This window comes from Dermacentor variabilis, chromosome 5, assembly GCF_050947875.1.
Source record: "Dermacentor variabilis isolate Ectoservices chromosome 5, ASM5094787v1, whole genome shotgun sequence".
Lineage (NCBI taxonomy): Eukaryota > Metazoa > Arthropoda > Arachnida > Ixodida > Ixodidae > Dermacentor > Dermacentor variabilis.
Genome location: NC_134572.1, coordinates 171940770 through 171956277, shown reverse-complemented (window position 1 = coordinate 171956277; position 15508 = coordinate 171940770). Strand labels below are relative to the sequence as shown.

The 15508-nt window shown below is 43.1% G+C and overlaps 1 long non-coding RNA gene across 1 annotated transcript; it reads right to left on the bottom strand.

Moving 5' to 3' along the window:
- Positions 1–2055: 2055 nt before the first annotated feature.
- Positions 2056–6868, bottom strand: LOC142583339 (uncharacterized). The gene is made up of 2 exons (XR_012828600.1): positions 6531–6868; positions 2056–4202 (listed from the first exon to the last, which is right to left on the bottom strand). It is a non-coding gene; the product is annotated as an uncharacterized LOC142583339 (long non-coding RNA).
- Between the last annotated feature and the right edge of the window lie 8640 nt (positions 6869–15508).

Sequence of the window (15508 nt, the reverse complement as noted above, 5' to 3'; positions counted from 1 at the left end):
TGCCGATAGCCGCGTCAAATGCATTGGCACGCATGTTTAAATGACTAATGTGTCCACTTGTTACGCGTGCACTGCTCGTATCCTGTGGCAGTGCTCGTTCTAAAAGCTTCGAAGACCATCTACACTCATGCGTGTGTTCAATTTATATATGCACAGGATGGACTTGCCGGCTAGTTGGTTGAGCATTTTAGAAGAAACAGCGCAACACAAGGACGACGCGAAAACATGCCACACCACGAAGCGCTGGTGTGGTTGATGCTTTTTTTCGTCCTTGTGTTTGCGCTGTTTCTTCTTCCACGATACACGCACACCACAGGTACGCGAAAGTTTAGAAGCATAAGTGGTTAACCCTGTTTTCCCCGTTTTCTCTCAGTGTCAATGGCACAGTGCGTTGCCCGGAATTGTGCACGCTTACCCCCATATGCAGAAATGCATCATAACTTGAAGCCCATGCTTGACTTGATCTAAACGACGCAAGTCGTGAACGCACCAAAAGAAAGGCAGTGAGCGTCTTGGGGGACGTTCGCACCAGGCGTCGTTTATATCAAGTCAAGCATGAGCTTTGTATTAAGATACATTTCTGAATACGGGGGCTAGACATCTGCTTCTTCCAGAAAATGTCGAAGAAACGCCCGCCAAAACCAGGCACATTCGTAAACTTAACTAGGCATTACGAAGCTCCATAGAAAAAAAAAGAAGAGTGGTATTAAAAGCTTTCAGTATTTTTCTTTGCTCCAAAATAGTTGCGCTCTCGTGGCTTCACTGTACAGAGATAGTGCAGCGTTAGCTAGAAAGCGTGAATTTCCTAACTCCATGCCAAAATAAGCTTGTAAAATTATTTAGGTGCTAGAATCCAGGGTTTGTAGCGATCCTTGAAAATCCTTTATTTCTAAAATGCCATTTTTCAAGGCATTGAAAACCCTTGAATTTTTAGAAGTATTGGAAAGTACTTAAACTTGTACACTTGGCTAGACTTAGCAGACATTGCCAAGCGCTTTTTTTCCCTTCTGTGACACTCTTTCGCATGTCACAGAAAATTGTCTCTGGAGGTAATAGAAGGAAAGCGACATCCTTAAAGTTGAAATTACAAAGGAGCTGCAGATACCAGTTTTAAGCACATGGAAGCGTCGACAAATGTGCTTGAAGGAGCAGAAGCAGGAAGCTCAACAGTTCAGGCATTCGAAGAGAAGCCGTGAAGAGTAAATTGAGAGCGACAGACACAATAAAAAGAAATTAGAAATGACTATTGCTTATTTGATGGTGAAAAAAGCTGAGGCAACAGATGACATCACATACACTGTCAAACCAAACAGTACTCAAAAACTGCAAATGTTGCAGGTCCAAGTAGTTAACTGTGCTATTGCAGAAAAACCTTGAGCGCTTTCTTGAAATGCTTCCTTGTGTGCGTTTAGTGGTGGGCGGCGAAAGGCAAATTAGCAGTCTTTCAAATGTTTGAAATCACTGAAATGCGATTTGTTTTGTTTTCTTTTGTTTGCATTAAAGTTAACGGCGTTCTTGAACAAGTTATTGCCTGTCCAAACTACTACACACATTGCACGAGGTCCTTGAAGTTACTGTGTCGGGGCCTCGAAAGTCCTTGAAAACCATTTAATTTTTTTCTTCAATATTGCTACGAACCCAGTAGAACTACTGTCATGGAGTAAAAACCTTGGCTGAACAGGGGCTTATACGCAGAGCACAGGAAGACTAGAAATGCAGTAGTAGGCATGGAGGGCCCTGAAAAAAATGTGCCACATCCGCTCGTCTGCCTTATGTTTCTGCACCGACTGTCGCATTTTTAATAGAAGTGCACTTTCTGTTCTACTCCAATAAACGCAACATTACGAACTCCAGTGTGGGGCAGTCCTTCAGCCAGTGCAGAACTTTTTCTGTACAACCGAGTCAGCTCTGTCATTTTTCCAGCATTGTAGTACAAGATTTGTTAAACTGGTTTAGCAGAATATGAGCAGTATACTCTTAAATTAGCTGTTTATTTGTATGCACAAGTTCAGGTCCTCAGTTTGGTTGCATGACAAATTGCCATACCTCAATAGATACAAGAAACAATTTTATTACAGTTTAATAAAATCCAAACAGTAATAATCACAACAATATAATGACATACATTTCTTTTGGTACGTATACAGCCCATGTCTTGGCAGTGTATAAATTCAACTATACACCGCAAGTACTGTGTCCTGACCACTATTATTCACATGTGTAAAACCATCACAGCAATTCAACAAATATCACAGTAATTAGTGACATACACTTTGTAACTGCTTAACATGAGCATAATGTATACAAATGGTCCCTGTGTACCTACACATGACTAGTGCCACCCGAGTACTATTACTCACAGGTGTAAAACCAACAAAGCAGTTCTTTAAAAAATATCACAGCGCTTAGTGACGTACATGCTGTAACTCCCTTGTAGAAACTTAATACAAACACGTGAGGACACAGAAAGCTAGCAGTGGGCATACATGGGAATACCACCGCCTCAATACTAATTCACAAGTGTAAAACCAACCAAGCAGTTCTTTAAAGAATATCACAATGCTTAGTGACATACATTTTCTAACTAGCTTATATAAGCTTTATACAAACATGAGAACATACACAAAGCTAGCGGTGCACCCGCATAGAAGTGCGGCCATCTGAACACGATTATTTGCAAGTGTAAGCTCAACAGAACAGTTCGTTATAGTGACGCACATTTTGTAACTGCCTTATACAAGCTTAGTGCAAGCACAAGAATGCAGAAAAATATAAATTAAAAACTTGCTCTATGCATACACAAACAGATCAACACAAATGGTAAAAACCGCTTTGAAGACAAATGTGACTGTGGCAAAGCGCAGTGCTGTGCCGGTTGAAATTGCCACCCACAAAACTATTGAGCAATGCTTAAACCACAGACAATAAAGTGCTGAAAGACTGCGTCTCTAACGTAACTGTTTTAATTCAAATTTCTTGAATATAGGGCTCGCTTGCAGATAAGGCATCTGATCCGACTGACCTGATTTTACACCTGCTACATGCATACAATGCACTCAGATATAACTGGTAATAATAATTATAAAAGGCATTTAAAAACTTGATAGTATGATGAAGATGCATGACTAGAAAAGTTCTGTCCCCCTCGTACTTGTTAAAAAGGTGTAAGTACGACATGTTCTTTTTTTCCTCAATTTTTGCATTCATGGACAGCCGGGAACCTCGAACCGACACAAAAAAAAGATACTGCTATGTTAATAGTGTTATGAATAATTTTTTTGAAAGCTTTTTTACAGACAAGTTGCAGTCTCGTTTCTGGAGGTTGAGCTGTATCTTGCAAAATAACTTGAAAAGTGGTCACATGGGATCATGACACTATATCATAATGTTAGTTTCAGTTGACTCTCTTGCCCTACAAGTCGCTGCTCACTGTGGCCAGTGATGCAACAGCAGTGTCTGTGTGATTTTCATCACACTTCTGTCCTATGCCATTCTTACCAGAGTTGGCGGCACATAGATACCCAAATTTCGATCTTTCTCAGGTGGTTGCTTTTGATTTGCTCAATATCAGTTGGCACTTCAGCTCCCATCAAACTTCTTTTTTACCTATTCAACAACAACATCAACAACAATCTTATGACACCTGTGTTGTCCTTCTAGTTGCCTACAAAGACCAGTCAATCTAGCAACAACACTGACAGTCTCTACTATCTTGTAATGGGGGAGAGGTGTGTCCCACCATGTGTTCCACATTGTTGTCACTATGTGGGCTGGCTGGGGAGGCAACAACTGTAATATGTTTGCATTTGCATATATTAAAGTGATGCTTGTACTGTGTTATAACACCTAACTTAGTCTTGTACTTGCTCCACAATAACACTGGCTCACAGTCGTGGTGAAAAGCTTTTGTATGTTGAACAAATGAGTTGTATCCACTACAAAAAAAGTCAGTGATAGCACACATGTTGCTCTACCAGGCCTGGTGTGGTTCCTTCTGACACTGCTGCTGATGCTGACGCACTGCTGCTTGCCTCGTACACTGTTGCAGCTGCAGTAGACATGGCAGTCTCTGTATCTATTGCTGCCGTGTCATCTGTCATGGTAACTTCCAAGTGGTATCGGGCTCACTTCTGCAACAGAGATGTTGTTTGCCCCTTGAGGGCTCTCATGATCAGGGCCAATAATTTCGTAGGCATTGTCTCCTGCATCGAAGAACCAATAAAAACAGCATGAATTAATAAACATAGCTCTAAACAGTACGGACATCAAGACTTAACCACAAGCTTTGCACATAAGTGACCGGGCTTAATGAATAATACTTGCAGGAGGAGTTACACAATTGTTTGTGTATATTACAGTAAAGCCTCATCAGAAGATATTCAAGAGGCACGGGAAACATGTCTCTCGAAACCAAAAATATTGAGACACTGAGGAGCCAGACTAGATCACATTATTATGCATCATCACTAAAGTATGTTTTGATATATCTGAAGGAATAAATGCTCAGGGTGGCTTAAAGGGCCCCTAAACCACTTCTCGACATTTTTTGAACATTTCAAGTAAACACGCGTATCGAAATCAGAATGCCGTCACGATCGACGAAGCCAAATGCCAGAGTGCGTAGCACTGCCGGAGCACCACAATATGAAGAAAATGACCCCGTGCGCCTCTCTGGACCTATCCTGCACCCCCCAGTTTGTCCTGACGTCACCAGGCTGTCTCTGATGATGTCACCAGTTTCCGGTGCTGTCGATTGGTCCAACGAAAGTGTACGACTGCCGGCAAGGCCTGCAAGCAAATACACACACTCCTTCTTCCTCGTCGCGTTGCGCGCAGTGCTATTGTGGGCAGCCAATGGGGGCAAAGAACAGAAACGCCAACAGAAGGGTCTCCCTATGAGGCTCTTCAACACGAGTCACCATACAGTTCCGTTGTATTAGCGCCACCCCTCGCAGGACGACGGGCCAGCGCGGCAGCAACAGAGCTCGTTGGTGTTGGCCTGTCCCGTAACATTTGGAGGTGTACTAGGCAAGGAAAAGACGATACTGTCCATATGGCGTGTACCAGATGAGAGAGTAAAATGAGTGGGGACCACTTTTCGATAATCAAACACACGTAGCTCCACTATTACTGCACCGTTTCGAAAAATTCTCGTGGCTACCTGTTCATTGCCTTATTGTGTAGAACTGCAACACCGCAACTAAATTTCAACCTCGGTGGTTTAGGGGCCCTTTAAAGAAGACATTCACAGCTTTTTAGTGACTGTAGATTGTGTTAGCTTCCTTCCCAACTTCTGGAATTTAAACGCTTCACTTTGCAAGCCTTGTTGCTCGCAGTACCTTTGAGGTGCTCTTAGACGCTCGTCAGCTTCAACTGCCGACACTTTCTGTCCTGTACTGTCCTCGTTGCCCTCCCTTTCTGGTTCATGCTAAAAGAGACATGCGCGATTGACTTGTGTAAGGATTGCGTGATCTTTACGCCCTTCGGAGCACACAACGTGCACAAAGTGAATGTGTCTGGGTTGTGTCCCTTCGAAGTAGTGAATACTTAAAAAGTCATCCTTAGTAACAAAGGTGTCTCTTGTATACAGTATTGTTAACGTGGCAAACATCGGAAAACCAACCAAACCATTTTCAGATGTCTCTTACAACCAAGTGCATCTTGTAATGAGATTTTTCTGTACTGAATATTTTTCAACTATGGATCATCTGCATGTACATATAGTCACAAAGATATGTTGTGTGGAATGGCGAATCGGGAAACAGTTCGTACTCTTACTTTTTGTCCCTAACATAAGCAGCTGATAACAATATGATAAAAAAGCAGGCAATGAGGCTAGAATGGAACATAATCCTTCAGCTCTAAACAGTTTTTTGGGCCCACATCATTCCCCCATATGACATAAGGAAACAACATGATTGCAGTAATGGCTGCATGTGATCTGAGTTGATTGAAACAAACTATACGTAAGGTTGTCCTGTATGTAATTTTATCAGAGTGCTTTTTAGATGCCCTGCTGGTGATCCTGGTTGCGCGATGCTTCTCATGCTTTTTCGCACGATTCCTTTTTTTCCACTCCACTTTTTTTTTTCAGATTATCTCCCCTTTCCCTTCCCCCTTGTGTAAAATAGCACACTTGAAGTATCAAATCTGTTGAACTAACGTGTGTATCAAACCTGTTAACATGTGTGCTTCTCTGTGGTCTGTGTTGTATTTTTGTGCTGCACAATTCAATTCAAAATGAAAGATGGAACGTCCCTGCCTTTAGTTTAATTGTGTGTGTGTGTGTGTGTGTATATATATATATGTCTCTCTCATGTTTTGAAATATATGTACATTCAGGAGTGCCTGCATGCCCTTCTCTCCTGCTCCAGTGACGAAAAGGAGAGCCTGTTTATGTACCATAGTAAAAAATTCAAAGGCTTTGGCTGTGCCCATTACATCCCTTATCATATGGATCTGTCACAATACAGAGTAGCAGTGGTCCATAATACTAGCCCATCCCAACATAATTATAAATTAACACATACCGACATGCTGCGAAACAGCTGTTGCAAAGCCGCTGGTGAAGGCAATTTCCGCAGCACTGCAGTGGTACAGCCGAGTTCCACCTGTATAGTGACAAATCCATATGCGTGTTAGCAACTCAGTAGTTGCTGATGGTTTCATAAGCTTTACACTACACAATAAAGTAATCTAGACAACTTTGTTGGAACAAATTCACATAATTAGAACACCACTTAAACACTAACACGATTAATTGCCCCCAATCTCTCACTCACTAAGGGATAATACTACTGAAACATCGGTGGAGAGCTCAGATTAACACAGCCCATAAAGGACAAGCGTTCTTTGAGGAAAACAGCTATAACAGCGGTTGGTTTTCTTGATCATTTTATGTGGTAGCTTTGATTTAAATGTCATGCAGTACTATAAAATACGAAGTGCCGCATTTCTACCAGCAGAAGGCGTCGTCAGGCTCATGGCACAACAGATTTTTGCACCGTTTGTCAGTGAGCCGACACATACAAAGAAAACCGAATTCACACATACACATACAGTGTCAAGCACACTTCTCCTTCTGAAAACGCAGCCACCAGTTCCAATGTTGCTGAAAGGAAAGGTTATATAAAATGCGAGACTGCATGGAACTGCCACTTATGACTGTAAATGTATGGTCTGCTGATTGCAGAGGTAGTCACATGCTATTTCTAGTCTCTTTTAGAAGCATTACTAAAGAATAAATTAAAATCTATTCATAAGTCACGAATTTCATGCATCCACAGTTTGGCTAAATAACCTGTGAGAAAAAGACATGTTTACCTGGAATAGCAACCTTTTTTCCTGCTGCAAAACTTTCCTTCGAATTAATGAAATAACTTTACAGCGTCATAATGCGTTTCTCGCAACTACTTGCCGGCAGTGGCGAGTTAGTGTTTATATCCGACTCATTGGGCGACAATACTGCCAAACACAAATGCTTCACAAACACGAGAACATGTCCCTCGCAGAGAATAGCAACCATATATCCCTCTGTGAGACATGATCGCACCTTTGTGGTCAAAATGTACATTAGAACGACATCACCATCTCATTAAAAAAAGAAAGCCTCCGTACAAGGCAGCCGCCAACTGCATAATGTGAAATTGCAACTGATGTCCACTTACTGGTGGCCTTTGTTTGAGTCACTTTTGGCAGTTGACTGGGTGCTGAGAAATGCACATCCTGGGTTGTCCCTGCAACACATACAGGGTTATGTCAAATGTTGAAAATATATATATGCCGGCATTTCATCAGTCGCAAAACAAACGAGTAAACTAATAAAGAACTGTAATGTAAACAGAGTACACATCATAAGATAGGCTGTCAAGTGTTAATGCATTACGCAAAAAACCTAATGCAAAGGAAAGACTATATGTATACACACGAAGCTGACACAATTTAATTCGCTCTAGGTTTTTCCGTGCAGTATATTCAAATTATTATGTCTCGTGGTTAGAGCAAAATTAGTGTAAATTACGAACTAAATTATCTACCCTGGAAACTTTTCTTCAATATGCACCTGTGCGCGCTTCGAACGAGTAGCATTGTAAAATTTACGTACATGGCATTTAACATAGTTGCTGAACACGGATTCCCTTTGCCCTGTGTCGTGTACAGTGAGCTACATATATCTGCCCCCCCCCCTTTTTGTACTAGCCATACTGCGTGCCACTGCGCCGATACGCACGTCAATAAACCTCACGACACAGAAATAAAAAAAGCGCCAATCACCCCCCCCCCCCCCCCCATGCCTGCATGTTGTAGTGGGCCTAACCTAACCAAGCATGGGCTGTTGCTTTTTATAGTAAACACAGGCATTGTGCTCATTGCAAGTATGTATCATGTCGCTAAGCAAATATGCAATTTCATTGTATCACTATCTTTTATCACATGGATATATTTGTTGAGAGACAAGACACAAAGCAAAAAGCAGTCACTTCTCAGAACTAATCAGCTTTCTTAAAACACATTTTTAACTTTTCAATTACACTTGCTGCTATGTGTTTGTCTCCAGAGAGCGTACTTGATTTGACTTTCCAATCAGAGACATTACATAAATATACCATGTTAAGATGACTGCCTGGAGCACGTGAGAATTTTCATCTTCGTGTAACATGCTGTATCTTGATTTTGTTGACATTTGGTCAAACGGTACACCCAGTATACCCACATACTAGTTTTCTTGTCCAAATAACATGCCAATGTATTTTGATTTTTTGGCATTGGCTCCTCTGCACTACGTGAAGTCGCGCTGCACTGGCTCTTTCACATCCTTGTGTCCTTGCAGCTGCCTTCTTGGGTTATATAACGCGGGTGCCTGAAAAATATCGTATGCAAAAGTCAACACAAGGGCATGGTGCAAAACAACATCAAGACAGTCAAGGCCATGGCAATAAAAAGTCTTAGCTCTTAGTCTTCCTAGTGAAATGCATGCAAAACATCCAAATGATTGCAACAGTCAACTGCTAAACTAACTTCAATTTTTAGATTTAAGCAAAAAAACAAATAAACCACAGTTCATCCTTGTTTTTCATGAATGTTAGAATACTCCTGCTAATGAATAGAATATTGGTCATTTTCAGACGTCATAGGTCTGTCATGAGTCTGGTGTATCGCAAACACCACTTGTGACACATCGTAAGCAAGTGCCCAGTGTGCCCCCCCTCCCCCGAACCATCCCTGGTTGTGCCACTGCTGAAGCCATAATTTGAGGATTATAGCTGCAAACATGATGCTCAGTAGGGATGAAAATATTGTCCTTCAGCTCAATGGATATATGGATGTGCCTATAAAAAAGGGCAACAAGGCTTGTTATGGCAAGCTTACCCACATTTCAATACTAACAAGTTCACTGCGGCCTGCATCTAAGCTTACTAAAAGGCATGAACTTATTTTCATGCATGAGGTGCGCAGTGGAGTTCATTTTTGACAGACCCGACTACTGCTGCAGTTTGAAATCTAGCATTTTAGATTCTTGTAGGCATGTAAAAGTTGCAGTTAAACCGCAGTTATTAGTTTATTACACCAACCTATTGTTCTGTGTACGACAGACTGGTAACACGGAATTAAAGCAACATTTTATTTTGATATTTTATTTCTCTACTAAAAATATTCAAGCGATAAACACATCTTGATCTGCCATGCTATAGCAAAATGCACACATTACGCTTGTAACCCCCAGAGGAAGGCTGATTTAGCTGTTCATATGACATAACTCTGACACGCCAACTCATATTAGCAAATGCACAGGCATGTCCAAAACAATAAGCGTATGCAAAGCGCCCCTGCAATTGTAATTCCACACAGCAGCCGTTATATTCGATGCCGATGCGTAACTAGCTGCTTGACAATTCACCGAGTTCGTAGACATAAGCATCCTTTCAGTTTCGCACCGTGCACGAAAACCGCAACAGGAGACAAAACCAGACCTATAATCACACCATTTCAACATGAGCAAAAACAGTTTAGTCTTAGGGATAAACACTGTGAGAGCGATTTAGTGCGCGACGGCGACGAGCGACGGCTTCGAGCGACAAAACGGGCCGTCGCTTGAACAGATGGCTCGGCCCTGGAAATCTAGAAATCGTCGCTCGTCGCCCAGAAGAGCTATGAGCGACTAGCCAATAGCGCGAAGCCGGAACTGGATGTACATACATCGCTCAAATACTACTGATTGTCGCGCGGAACGAGCAAATGATTCAATTTTTATACGTGCAAGGATAAGAACGTACTGCAAGACCTCCGGAAATATTTTATGCTACTTTTTATAGTAAAATACATCAACGTAAATTACTAAAGCACGCGTCACGCGTGACTGCAGCCCTCATGCCGGCAACACCGGGGAGGCGTCGCTCAAAATCGTCGCTCGCCTGGAGTACGACTTGTAGGCGACGAGCGAACGCGACAGCCATCTCCGTCGCGTCGCTTGTAGCTGCCGCGCGCAAGATCGCTTATATGGGGTTTTTACTTTTTGCAGCATAAAACATGGATTCCTCATGCGTTTTCAGTAAGTTCAAGATAACGCGCCCAACTGACCTCTTGCAGCATGCAGCTGAATGCCTGCGGCAAAGTTTCTAACTAGCACTGGTGGTGCACGTAACTTCAGTGGTCGCAGATTCCCCCTACGCGAGACACCGTCAAGCGCGCGGTTTATTTATAAAAAAAAAAGCATGCTGCCAGCAAAATGACGCCTTCTGTTATGTGATTCCTTAGTTCAACAGCGTTCCGTACACAGTAGACTGCCAAACTGAATAAATTCAAACACACAAAACGCACGCTAATCACGCTCCGCATAGGCTCGGAATCACGGGCTGGTGAACCAACCATTTTAAGCGTCCTCTCGCCTGGCGTCTTATTGAACATACCATAGTTCTGGCAGCGTTTGCGATTTTTAAAGCTCTTACGGACAACGGCAAAGTGATAAAATCACATGCAGTTATCGCGACGACTGGCTTTTTAGATTGACATCGAGAGACAGCGCGTACGCCTAGTCCTTTGTCAATCGCGTCGGCTAAGCGCAGCGACGACTTCCTGGCGATAGCATGACATATACGGAGAATGTGCACCTAAGTTAGAATTCACTTACCGTGGAGGATTTGTTGTTATATCCAAGGCATGACGAACGACTGTCGTGTTTTCGTGGCGACGCGAGATGGCTAACACACGATCTCCCTCGGCTGGCCTTTGCTCGCCGGACGGGTCACCTTTCTCCGGTGCTGTGTTGTTCCGCGATCTTGAGCGCGCGCGCGCGCGGTGGAGCCACTCCGAGTGAAAAAGTAGAGCGCTCGCTACGCGTTCCTTTGAACTGCGGCGGCCTGTTCTCTTAGAAGCAAAACTATGTGTTCTTTGCTCAGCGTGCATGAATGATACATTGCCATGTTCGGGGCCAGCCACCTACAGTTGAAGCAGAAGATTACGCTACGTTTTGTTTTCTATTGCCGCAAGAGTCTCTCTTTTCTATTGTCGCAAGAGTCTTTTCACTCTCTAGCTCTGAAGGGGAGAGTGAAAAGCACATTTCACTCTCTCCTTGGCTACAGAGTGAACAATGCATTTCACTCTCCTCGACATTTTGCGAGAGTAAAACGACGCTTTGAAGAGTGAACCGGCAGGTCCACTCCTGCGATACCCTTCCTAGTTTTTAGAGTGTATTCAATGGGACAAATGTATAAATGCTCACGGAGACTACTTTTAAATAAAGTACCCCGTTTGTCATATATACGCATTGGCTCATTCTCAATTGACTCGCCCTCGTATATTTTGCAGAACGGCATTATATACGTGCTCTATGTTCGGACAATAATTTCTGTGCAATTACTCACGAGACACGACCGGTGACAGCTGCTCCTGCGCAATACAATGGAATAAATGACAGCGTCATTGAGATTTTTCACTGAGCGTTGCATCTGTACAAAAATGTAAACGGCGTTCTTGAATGACAAAGTTTCTTTAACATATTTGTCCTCAACTTCTTCATTTCATTGCCTTTACAGTTTTGATGTCAGTGAAATGCACTGTTTTGATTGCTTCGAACTGACATAGCTCTATATAAAGATCGTGTGACATTTTCTTTACTTATTAAATAGACAAAAACATGGAAGCATTGATATCAGTTTTGGGCACAATTTTAGGCACATACGAGAATATCTTTTTTTATGAAAAATACGTATATTACTTGTTTTGACAGTGCATAGCGTTCAATAATGCGTTTCCTACAACTTTGGTAATGGCAATGCAGTTATTATTCATCTATTTGATCCCTCGACAAATTATTTAAGAGGAAGCTTTAGCTCGCGCCCAGCTCCGACGCGGCCTATTGAAATACATGTAAAACGCAGAAACGCTTTTCCGAGATAACCCCTTGATCGCTTTTAATAAAATTTGTTGCATTTGAGATAGAAAGTTAAATTCTAGTATCTGCTGCAAACGGAATTTCGATTTAGGGCCTGAATTTCTCTTAATATATTTTGAAAAATACGAAAGTGTGATAAAAATAGACGCACGATGTTTACAAACTAATAGCCCTGCACCAAAAACAGATATCGCGGTTCTTCAAACGGCATCTATTATAAGAATCAAAGCGGACAAATTTGGTATGTTCATTTGTATCTTACGTGAATTGGTTACGTGGTGTACAAGGGTTCTGCAAAAGCCGTTTTTTTTGATAATGCTATTTTTTTAGATTCATTTGTGACATATCAATTTTGTCCGCTGTAGATGTACTATTCGATTCAATTCACAGCATTGTGCTTTTATTTTTCATTGTTGAGTGAGACAGCTTTAAACGTGATAGCTTCGTTTTCTGAAAATTAACGATTTTTCCCAATTTTTAATAAAGACTTGGCAACCTGAATGAAAAATTCGAAACCGGAAGTCAGTATAATTTTTTACTTTTAATTGCAACAAACCTCGTCAAATTTGGAGCAGTGGTTGCCGAGAAAAACGAATTCGCCTCCTACATGTATTTATATAGGAGCACTCGAGCTAAAGGAGGCCCAGCTGTGATGTATGCACCCTCCCCCCCCCTTCCCCGAACGAAATATTTCTGGCTACGCCACTGGTCTAGCGAGAGTGTGTCGCTGAGTTCGGCTTATGTCGTCGTTGAATCGTGCGGAATAGGCGGTGCTCGCGTCGCTGGGAGGTCTTCGCAAGGGTGATTATAAGCGACCTCGCCCCTGAAGGTCGCTGTTCTTAGTTTTCCCGGCGAGGGATTGGCGATCGTCCCTACGCTGCTATTGGAGGGCTTCTAGGAGCTGGGGAAAAATGCCTAGGGGACGGCGAGCGTGACTGCCGCCGCGGGAACGGTGGCATACTCTGCTGGTTCAGGTATTCTTCAATCGCCCTAGGCCTTTCGCCATATCTGAGCCTTGGTAAATCCGCGGCAAAGCCTGGCAGTCCGAGGCGGTGGTATGGGCATTCGCGGTATACGTGACCGGCTTCTCCACAGTGATAGCACAGAGGCCTTCTGTCCGGGGTACGCCAGACGTCAGATTTCTTTTCGAGCTGGCGCCGATCCTCCATACGTTGGATCGGTTGCACCGATAGCAGCGGCGGGACGTATGACGCGGCGTAAGAGGTGGCGGGGTCAAAATGTGTCGGAGCGGGGACAACTATCAAGTAATTTTCTTTCGGAAGCTTGTCGTTCATATTTCCAAGCCCTTGCTGACCTTTGCACATGTGCAACGTGCGCAAGGAAAATATGCGCGGCCGAATTCATCTCACGGTGAGGGTCGACGGTAATGCGAATAGCACTCGAGCAATATAGGGCAGTCCATGTTCAAATGCCGCTTACTTAGCACGCGTATTGCTCATTCTGAGACTTTCGTTAATTCGGCTCTATGCTACATACTCCGATATCGTCCCCCTTTCCTAAGGGCCTGGCTTTCCAAGAGAGCCCATGAGCACGGATGCACGACGATGACTGTGTGAGACTTACGAAATGGCGATGAAATGGGGAAGAAGGAATTCAGTCGATGGAATGAAGACAACACGATGACAAAGGCATGCTGATTCTTACTTTATGACGACGGTATAACGACGACAACGTGACGATCATGATGTGAAGACAATGAGATGACGAAGATGATGTGAAAATGACTGTATTACAAAACACGGACGAATAAGAGAGAGTGACGACAATCGCACGACCAAGATGGTACGGCGACAACGGTATCACAACGGACGCATGATAGCGTCTTTGTGACGACGAGGTAATCACGACCATGGCATGACAATTACGCGGTAATCCCGGTTGAATAACGATATCACGTGTACAATAGAATAATAAGCAAGGAATGACATCAATGATCGTTTAAAATTAAATTGTGGGCTTTCACGCGTCTAAACCACGTTCTGATTATGAAGTACGCCGTATTGGGGGAGTCCAGGAATTTGGACCACGTGGGGTCCTTTAATGCGCGCCTAAATCTAAGTACATGGGTGTTTTCGCATTTCGCCCCCACAGAAATGCGCACGCCGTGGCCGGAGTTTAGCCATTAAGCTAAAGCTACCACAGCCAATAAGCAACCACGGCGAGTGTGGATGATTGATGAAGGTGGTGTGACGATGACGGCATGACGAGAGTCGGGTGATGTAGCTTGAAGGACGATTATGATAGGAACACGACGTGTCATGACGACGGTTTGAAAAAAGAGGCATAATGGCTGGGCGTCATAATCACTATTTAATGATGGCAGCATGATTGCAATACAATGATGAAGAATTGACATCCATGGAACGACGATGGCAAGATGACGGGGTGAAGTTACAGACGTAATGACAGTGATAAAATGACAGCGTAACGACAACGACATGACAAGACTGCGTGACGACGATGTCATTATAACGACATTATGACGAGAATTGAATGACACAAGCTGCAATGACAACGAAGACATAGCGGTCACACATAGCCAGGAGACATAACGTACCGATATTTTTTTCCTCCCCACGCAAACTGTTGGGGTATTTCCTCACAATCTCTTCTGAAAAGATTAAAGAACCTGGAGGTTGCGCCAGATACCACGTTCGGAGGTGTGTGAAAAAATGCGGGGTCGGCGTTGTCTACGAGTTTCCGCTACCTTGTGGAAAGTCGTATGTTGGGCAAACCGGACGTTCTATTAACGATCGTGCAAAGGAACGTGAACTTTCAATTCAAATAAAGGTAATGCGCATTTGCCTGCGCATTCTTTAGCTTGCATACGTGTTCCAGTTATCCGAAAAATAAATATGTTGCGTAGAAGCCAAGATACCACTACCCGGGAGCTGATGGAAGTTTTCTACATATATATTAGAGGGAAGGCTTGCGTAAGTGACACATCTATTTCTTTAATAGATAGTGAAAAGTGTCTTTGGGCGGCTTGCTCTAATCTGTGGTAGTGACAACGTGATTACATTTTCGCGATTGTGCGACTAAAGACATATTGACGAGCAAGGATGATTAAAGTTAGTTGAAAGTTAGCGCTCGTCC